At 36.3% G+C, this 8,434-nt stretch overlaps 1 long non-coding RNA gene across 1 annotated transcript; it reads left to right on the top strand.

The window, feature by feature from the left end:
* Window positions 1-579: 579 nt before the first annotated feature.
* On the top strand, window positions 580-3,754 carry LOC110922415. Its single transcript, XR_002583140.2, has 3 exons — window positions 580-700; window positions 2,510-2,594; window positions 2,899-3,754. It is a non-coding gene; the product is annotated as an uncharacterized LOC110922415 (long non-coding RNA).
* Window positions 3,755-8,434: the final 4,680 nt, after the last annotated feature.

Raw genomic sequence — 8,434 nt, 5'->3', positions numbered from 1 at the left:
GAATCAGACGGTGCAAGACGATACAAAGATTTAGCAATAGGATTAGCACCAGGTATAAGATCAATACGAAACTCAACTTGGCGTGCTGGGGGTAAACCAGGTAGTTCTTCAGGAAATACTTCAGGATAATCTCGAACAACAGGGATGTCTTGAATAGACTTACTGTAACACCCCGAAAACGGGTTTGGTAATCAAACCCCGTTAATACTAAAAGACGGGTAAAGTACCGTTAGTGGTAAAAATTTACCCGGTGAGTAATTAGGATTTTTAAATAAATAAACCTAATATTTAACAAAAAGCTAAATAAAGGCCTATGGATAAGTGGAGTTTATAAAAGGCCCGAGTTAACGGGACCTATAATAAACTCAGTCGTAAATTTCCCCGAACCCACTAAATTAACTAGGAATATTTAACCTAGTTAATAAGTGAGAATAGTGTTAGAAATGGTTAGGTTGTGGTCTACTTAATAACTAACCAAACATGAGGGACCAAATTGGATATCTTGAAAATAGATTTATAAAAAAAAAAAAAAACAAAACACACACAAAAAGGTGTGTTTGGTCGACATCTTCACAGGACCAAAAAGGGGTTCTTCCAAGTGAACCCTAAACTCACAAATTGGATCAAAATCAAGGGAAATCAAGCCAAGATTTTGGGGCTTTAACTAAATTCGTGATCACCAAGCTTAGGAGATCACAAGGTATGTTCAATTTCATCATTTGGTGTTATCTTGAAATTTCGATAAACACTCATAATTGAAATTCATGCTTGAATGTTGAATGTATGAGTGTTGTTATGTCGAAACCATGTCTAGGAACAAACCCTAGTTAAAAGTTTGATGATATAGTGATAAAAACTATGAAATTGATAATCACCCATATATGTGTGTAATGGGTTTTTTTGAACAAAGTGATGAACACAAGAATTTGTATGCTAGATTGTGAAAAAAATTGATGTTATGATGCAAGATTTGATATTGTTCATGAGTGCTAAACATAAGGGTTTGATTTAATGATTGAAACTTGGTTAAAAAGATTAGCCATGAACTAAATAGAAGAGGTATAAAAATCATGCCCACAAGGTGCCCGTTAAAATGACTAAGTGAAACCGTGTTGTCTACTAGTTCGTATGTAGAGCTTGATTCGATGATTTCATGAGTAGTGGGTTTATGACAAATCTTTGATATGTATGAAATTAAACATGATGGTGTATGAGAATCACCAAATAGGACTTGAATATATGTTAATTTTAATTCTAGTTCTTAAATTGACAAAGATGAAGCTGAGAAGATGGTAAAATTAGGATTCATATGATGACTTCTTGAAATAGATGATGTTTTTGACATCTCTTAGCCTACAATCACTGTGTTATAGGTTTCTAACCATTACCAAGAGTTTAATAAGGGTTTTAGCCATGGAAATGGGTTGCATTTGATGATTTGGGTCGAATTTGAAAGGACCCTAAACATGATTTCCGTAGCTTTTTATATGGATTTTGACCAATCTTAAAAAATCATATAAAATCAACCGTTTATCCGATTTGGGTGTTCTATACCTTTTTGGAAAGCTTATGAAGTAAATTTTTACTGTTTTCAGTCATAAGAAACAAATGTGGTTGTTAAATAGGCCAAAAAGGCGAATTAAACCTGCTGTTCAGAACTTGAAAGCTGTTGAAAAAAATGAAAATATAGTTGCTGAGCTGATTTTATAAAAATCATATAAAATCATAGAAAATTCGCTAGAAGGTGTACCTTATATGCTTGCGAAGGTATTGGAGTGTTCTACGATCCATCTTTGAACATGTTGATCTAATTCAGATTTTAAACGGGTCAAAATGGTCAATTACAGCAGCTAAATATAAAATCGCTACACATAAATAATGTTCTTATTAACCAAGAAAAAGGAGTGAATTTCAAGTTTTGTCCTTTATCTTTAGGCCACTTTGCAAGTTTTGTCCATTATGTTTAAATTTGACGAGTTTTGTCCTTTATGTTTAAAAATCAAGCACGTTTTGTCCTTTATGCTTGATTTTTAAGGACAAAACGTGCTTGATTTTTTAAACATAAAGGACAAAACGTGTTTGATTTTTAAACATAAAGGGTAAAACGTGCTTGATTTTTAAATATAAAGGACAAAACTCGTCAAATTTAAACATAAAGGACAAAACTTGCAAAGTGACCTAAAGATAAAGGACAAAACTTGAAATTCACTCCAAGAAAAAGGCATAGGATTGCATATACTTACTTTAGGCATTAAGTATTGATTGTTGGGAACAAATAGCACTTTATGTGACATGCTTAAAGTGTTTAAAATCACTTACTAACTTGTTATATAAGTAATTTCACTAACGGGTCAAACGGTTAGTGAATGAAAATAATTATGGTATGAAACTAGTTGTTGAATATATGGCATGCTTTGATTGATAAGTGTGTAAAAAAAAAGGGGTCCATAGGGTGATGGCCATTATATAGAATGACCAATCTAACCATCTTATGGATGTTATGATATAGTTGACTCTAAACAAGCTAGGTGGGAGCTTGGAAAGGAACGGGTCAAACGGATCATGGATGCGAAGAATGTTTGCGCGGACGCGAGGTAAGTAAAGCTTACACTTTTTTTAAGATACGTATTTACTTTATAGATTATAAACACGACCAAGGTTATATCCGAAATATGGGTTCCGACACGAAATGATAAGGGTCGGGACGAATAAAAGGATAAAAACCATGTTTAATGGCAAAAAGGGGCGAAATGGGTTAAATAATGAAATGGTAAATAAATACCATTCAAATATAAGTGCAAAATGTTTGGTTGTTTAGAGTAAACAGGTCAAATGGTAATGTTAACACCATTTGACGAATAACGACTAACAAGTGCTTGTCGAGTCTAATGCTCACAGGGTAAAACGGCTTATGGAATTTACGTGGCTATGAATCAGCAAATTATTAAGGCAAGGTATTAAAACAGGTCAATACTTTGACCCGGGCCAGGTACGCGTAAATTTGATGGAAGATATGTGAATACCTTAACGTAGAAAAATGACATGGGAAAGTAGAGAGTGGGATTTAAACTTAAACGATTAAATCCTCTCTAACGGGTCAAAATGAATTACGCACGTAACTTGGGTGTTCGCCGCATAATTCACAAAACTTATGAATCCAAGATAGGTATTTTGAGTTAAATACCTTGGTCTAAGAATTTTGATTAACTAGAAGCAAGTTTTGAGGTCTTAAATATAAACGGGAGATCAAACGGATACGCGGATTGAAAGATACGAAAGTTGTCGTGTCAAAAACGGTAAAATGGGAAGGGTTGATACAGGGGCCACCGTAACTTACGGTGACCACCGTAAGTTACGGTGGGGCTGAAATCTTTACGGTAGTTACCCACTGAGTTACGGTGAGGGAACTTTAATACAGGGGCCACCGTAACTTACGGTGCCCACCGTAAGTTACGGTGGAGGCCAGTTTGGAATCCTTGTCTTTGGATCAAGAGATTAACGTTGGGATTTTCCTTCCATTATCATAATCTTGTTTTGTACCATCATTTAAACTATCAATACTGACTTTTAAGTTGGTTTTGATCACTGGTGAATGTCGAGAGTCCCGGATGAAGATCAAGCGTCGAGCAAGAACCGAACACATGTTAAACGAAGCTTCCGCAATGTTGTTTTGTCGTTATTCTAAAACGATGAATTAAATTACACTATGTTGTTTGCTTACAAATTCAGAAAAGTTTTAATAAACCCGTATTTTAGCATGAATGTTTAACTATAAATACTCAGTAATTTGCGATTATTTACGGAAATCGCTAAATAAATTTATGGTTGTTACACTTACCTTTGTCTTTATCCTCTATGATATATGCCAAAAAGGCCACATAGTTCTTTCGTAAGTACCTTCGAGCTTAAGTACACGTCATGAGTTTAAGATTGCTAGCAGGTTTCTCACCATGAACCTCTAAGATCTCACCACTCGAAAGCGGTATACGGACAATCTTCTCAAAACAAACTACATCTGCATGGTACTTGGCTAACCAATCCATTCCCACTATAATGTCGAAGCTTCCAAGTTGCATTTGCGTGAGGTTGATAGGAAAAATATGGTTATTAAGGTTCAGCTAGCAATTTCGAAGAACAGAATCGAGTAAAATGGGTTCACCACTAGCTACCTCTACTGTCAAGGGCTTTCCTAGTTTTGTTCTAGTCATGGAAAGCAAAGGTTCAAAAGATAATGACACAAAACTGTTATCGGCACCTGAATAAAAAAGAACAGAAGGAGGCTGATTATTAACAAAGAACGTACCATTCACACCTCGTTGTCTGCACGCGCTTCATTAGTATTCATATTAAAGACTCGACCACGAGCCTGCGCCTGATTTGCATTAGCCAACCTTGGACACTTATTTCTGTAGTGGGTCAAATCCCCACAATTGTAGCCAGAACCAAGAGGGTAGTGGGGTCGTGCAGCTTGTGCTGGTTGTTGAGCAGGTTGTTGTGCAGGTTGCTGAGCAGGGTTTTGGGCTGCTTGATTCTGGTTAGGAGCAAGACGACATGTGTTGGAAAGATGACCAGATCTCCCAAAGTTGGTACAATAACGACACTGAACGTGTGGTTGATGGTGGCTGTTACACCTGTTGCACAGAGGTGCACTGCCAATGTACTGTTTCTTGGCAGGTGGTTGCGCGGGCTAATTTGGAGCAACTTGGTTTGCATGCGCTATAACAGCAAAGTTCTTGGATGCCTTACGCTTCCTTGACCTTTTCTACGACTCAGCCTTTTTAACCTTCTGTTTCTCACTCTTGTCGGACTGATTCTATTTCTTGTCACTCTTCCTGTGGAGTTTACCTTTCCTGATTTGTGACTCAGTTAAGGTCGCAGCTAACTCGATGGCCTGGCGGACTGTGGTAGGGTTGCTACCAGTAACGATATCTTGTACAGGGTCAGGCAGACCATCGACATATCTTTCAATGGCTTTCTCCAGTGGGGTAACCATTGTGGAACAAAGCAAACTCAACTCCTCGTATTTGTCTGTATAAGCACGGTGCTCACCACTGTCTTGTTTCAAGTTATCAAATTCCCTTTCTAAAGCCCTGAGTTCGTGACGAGGACAGAATTCCCTCATCATTAGAGCCCTAAGCTCTGCCTAGCTCTGTGCTAAAGCAACATCAGCACCACGGTCTCTCATTACTCCATTCCACCAAGTAAGAGCCCTCTTTTGAAATACACTAGAAGCGAACTCGACTTTATGGTTACCAGGACACTGAACATGACGGAAAGTACTCTCGATACTCTCAAACCACTGTAGGAGCCCAGTTGCTCCTTCAGAACCACTAAACTTGAGCGGTTTAGCCGAATTGAGGTGTTTAAAATTGCACGGAGCAGGTGCATTATTGTTGTTGTTGGCTTGGTTAATTTGAGCAATGAGATTTGGGAGTGCAGCAGCCATTTGCTGCGCAATGATAGCCGCCAGTTGGCGTTAGGTTGCGGTTGTGCATCACATCGAGGAGGCATTCTAAAATAGGAAAACATGAGAGAAAACGAGTAAGATGATATGATGAAAAATGAGATGTTATAAATATCGACAGAAGTAAGGATAGTGGTCATTCGTTCGTTATCACAAAGCAAACAAACGACACACGGTGACTAATCAAAGTAAATGGGTCATAATAATGTATCGCGAAGACATGCTTTAACCTATAAGTGGACACTCACCCCAAGAGTTCCCAGGTAAGAGGGACTGGTCCGATTATGTGGATTTGTACGAACACTCTAGCCTAGACAGAAAACTCAAGATACAGGCATCCACCCCTCCAGATTGCACGTGTTCACATTATTTAGACCCAAACTTTGACGAGATTTTGAAAAGTTGGATGTCACAAGGCCAAAAGAATCACTCAAAAATGGATGGTTGATTTTCAAAATCGTTTTGGAAAATTGTGTTCTTGTTTTGGCAATCACCTAAAGATAGGTGACGTGTATGTTTTAAGAACTAAACACAAGTAACTTGTGTTGGGGTCCTAGAAAGGTTATAGTCTAGGTCAAAGCATTACTAAGAACCTAATTCCCTATAACCATGAGCTCTGATACCAATTCTTCTGTCACACCCCGACCGCGTAAAACAACAAACCGCGGCGAAAACGTCGAGAAGTGGAGCGACAAAATTATTGTTTCATAGCCATGGTATTTAAAGTTTGGTTTTATTCATTAAACTTAATTACATTGTCTTGGAAATTAAGGGAAATACAACATAAGTTAAACTAATCTTGCTTCTTTTATGTCACTAAGACCCGAGTCTGCCTAAGTGTATCCTGATCCATATCATGCATTAGCTCCTGAAAACACATGTGAAAATAGGTACGTCAGCATAAAAATGCTTGTGAGATACATAGGTTTAGTTGTTGCAAGATTCATGATATGTAGTTAAAAGAGGATGTTTAACAAAAGTAGTCATGAACCTTTAAAAGTGTTTTCTTTTATAAATCATACGAAAATCGATAAGAAAATCAGATGATATATAAAGAATAATGCATGGTTGAATAAATAAACAAGTAGAAAATGAGTTTGTATAAACAATATCGTTTACAAAACAATGTCTTGTGAAAATATGTCATTTGTATAAAATGTATCATGTCTTTGTCGAAATGATTTAGATAATGCTACGATATGTAATATCATAAAAGAACTTATATATAGGAAGTACCAGCGGCGTATCCACCATGCTTTTATCATATTACACACGCCTCGTTATGTAAATCACTTATCAATAACCACCAAAAATGTCTTGTTTAAACCAATGTCAAAATGTTTATGTGTAAACAATGTCCAATGTCAAATGTAAATCAAGTCTTGTATAATCAAATGTTATGTATGGCAAGTAAAAAGTATCTAATCAAACCCATATGTATAATGTCAATGTGTAATCAAATGTCATGTATGGCGAATAAAAAGTATTTACTCAATCCCATAGGTAAAATGTACAAAACAATGTATTTGAATAAATCATAGTTTAAGTCAAAAGTTATGTTTTGCAAAATCAATGCTTTACTGATACAAACATTTATGCGGTAATGTTTATTGCATACATTCAAGCCTTGAGACTGTAGGATAAACCCTTAAACAAATCAAAGGTTTATCTATAATGTTTTCGGATTCTGTCATTCCTTACGTCCAAACAAACCTAGGATTCCAGCAATGGGAGTTGTCAATTCCTATGGTACCACTACATACTGCCGAGCGGTGTGATCAATGTTAATGAATGTATTTTTGACCCGTTAAACAAACCAAATGTCATACCAAATGTAAACATGTTATGTGAAAATAATGTACTAAGTATGCTAAGTAAACATACGAAGCAGAAATGTCATGTAAATCAATGTGCTAGCATGCTCAGTAAACATACATAGCAGAAATGTAATGTAAATCAATGTGTTCATATGCTAAGTAAACATATGTAACAAAAATGTAATGTAAATCAATGTGCTTGCATGCTAAGTAAATATACATATCAAATATGTTTATGAAATCAATGTGCTATCATGCTAAGTAAACATTCATAGCAAAGCATAATGGAAATCATGTACTATATGCGTACTAATAAACATAGCAAGTATATGTCATAAAACACGAAAAACACGAAAGTAACAACTAGGCACATGTGTATCACTCCAAAATATTTGAAAGCGGTAAAAGAGGGGGCTATGCACTCACTTGACATTGCTTAATAGTCTTGATATAACAATCAAATAACGCTTGAAGGATCACGGAATCAATCGGCACCTAATATAGGTAACTACGTTACAAAACGGACCTAAATCGGAAGATCGGATAAAATGAGGTTTCGTAAACCAAATGAGTATTGGAACTCATAAATATGGTTTAACAAAGCCTACATTCTAAATCGGAACGTATCCTAAGTGCTTATGACCCGTTACGACTCTTTAAGGTAGTTTACGCTACTTTAACGTTTCGTTCACGCAAAAGCGCGTTCGGACCGCCTAACTAGTCCTATGACAAGTATTATATGCCTTAATATGTCTAATAACATTGCATAATCAGTTTAGATGTCAAAATTTAGGTTACATATGCTTAAAATGAAATTATGCATAAAAAGGGCATTTTGGTCATTTTCTTAAGGCTTATAAACTACCTATCATACAACTAACTAAACGAAGTGACCATAAGGTATAACCTCGGAAGGTTATTCCCTATACAGCTATGGTCACAAAATATGTTTGGTCGGATCTTAATGATCAACCAAATGGGTCGGGTTCGAAAGTCTAAGCGGTTGTTTAGACCGCCTAACTTACGATCCTATATAAGCACTAGAATAAAAGTGACAAGTTAAACATGTTAAAACATGTTTAACTAAGTTAGAAAACAAGTTTGATATCAAAACAAGGTGTTTTGATACCCGAAAATAGCTTCATCGCAAAAA

Source organism: Helianthus annuus, chromosome 17 (assembly GCF_002127325.2).
Source record: "Helianthus annuus cultivar XRQ/B chromosome 17, HanXRQr2.0-SUNRISE, whole genome shotgun sequence".
NCBI classification, from domain to species: domain Eukaryota; kingdom Viridiplantae; phylum Streptophyta; class Magnoliopsida; order Asterales; family Asteraceae; genus Helianthus; species Helianthus annuus.
The sequence above is the reverse complement of the archived record's forward strand: the minus strand, read 5'-3'. Positions and strand labels throughout refer to the sequence as shown.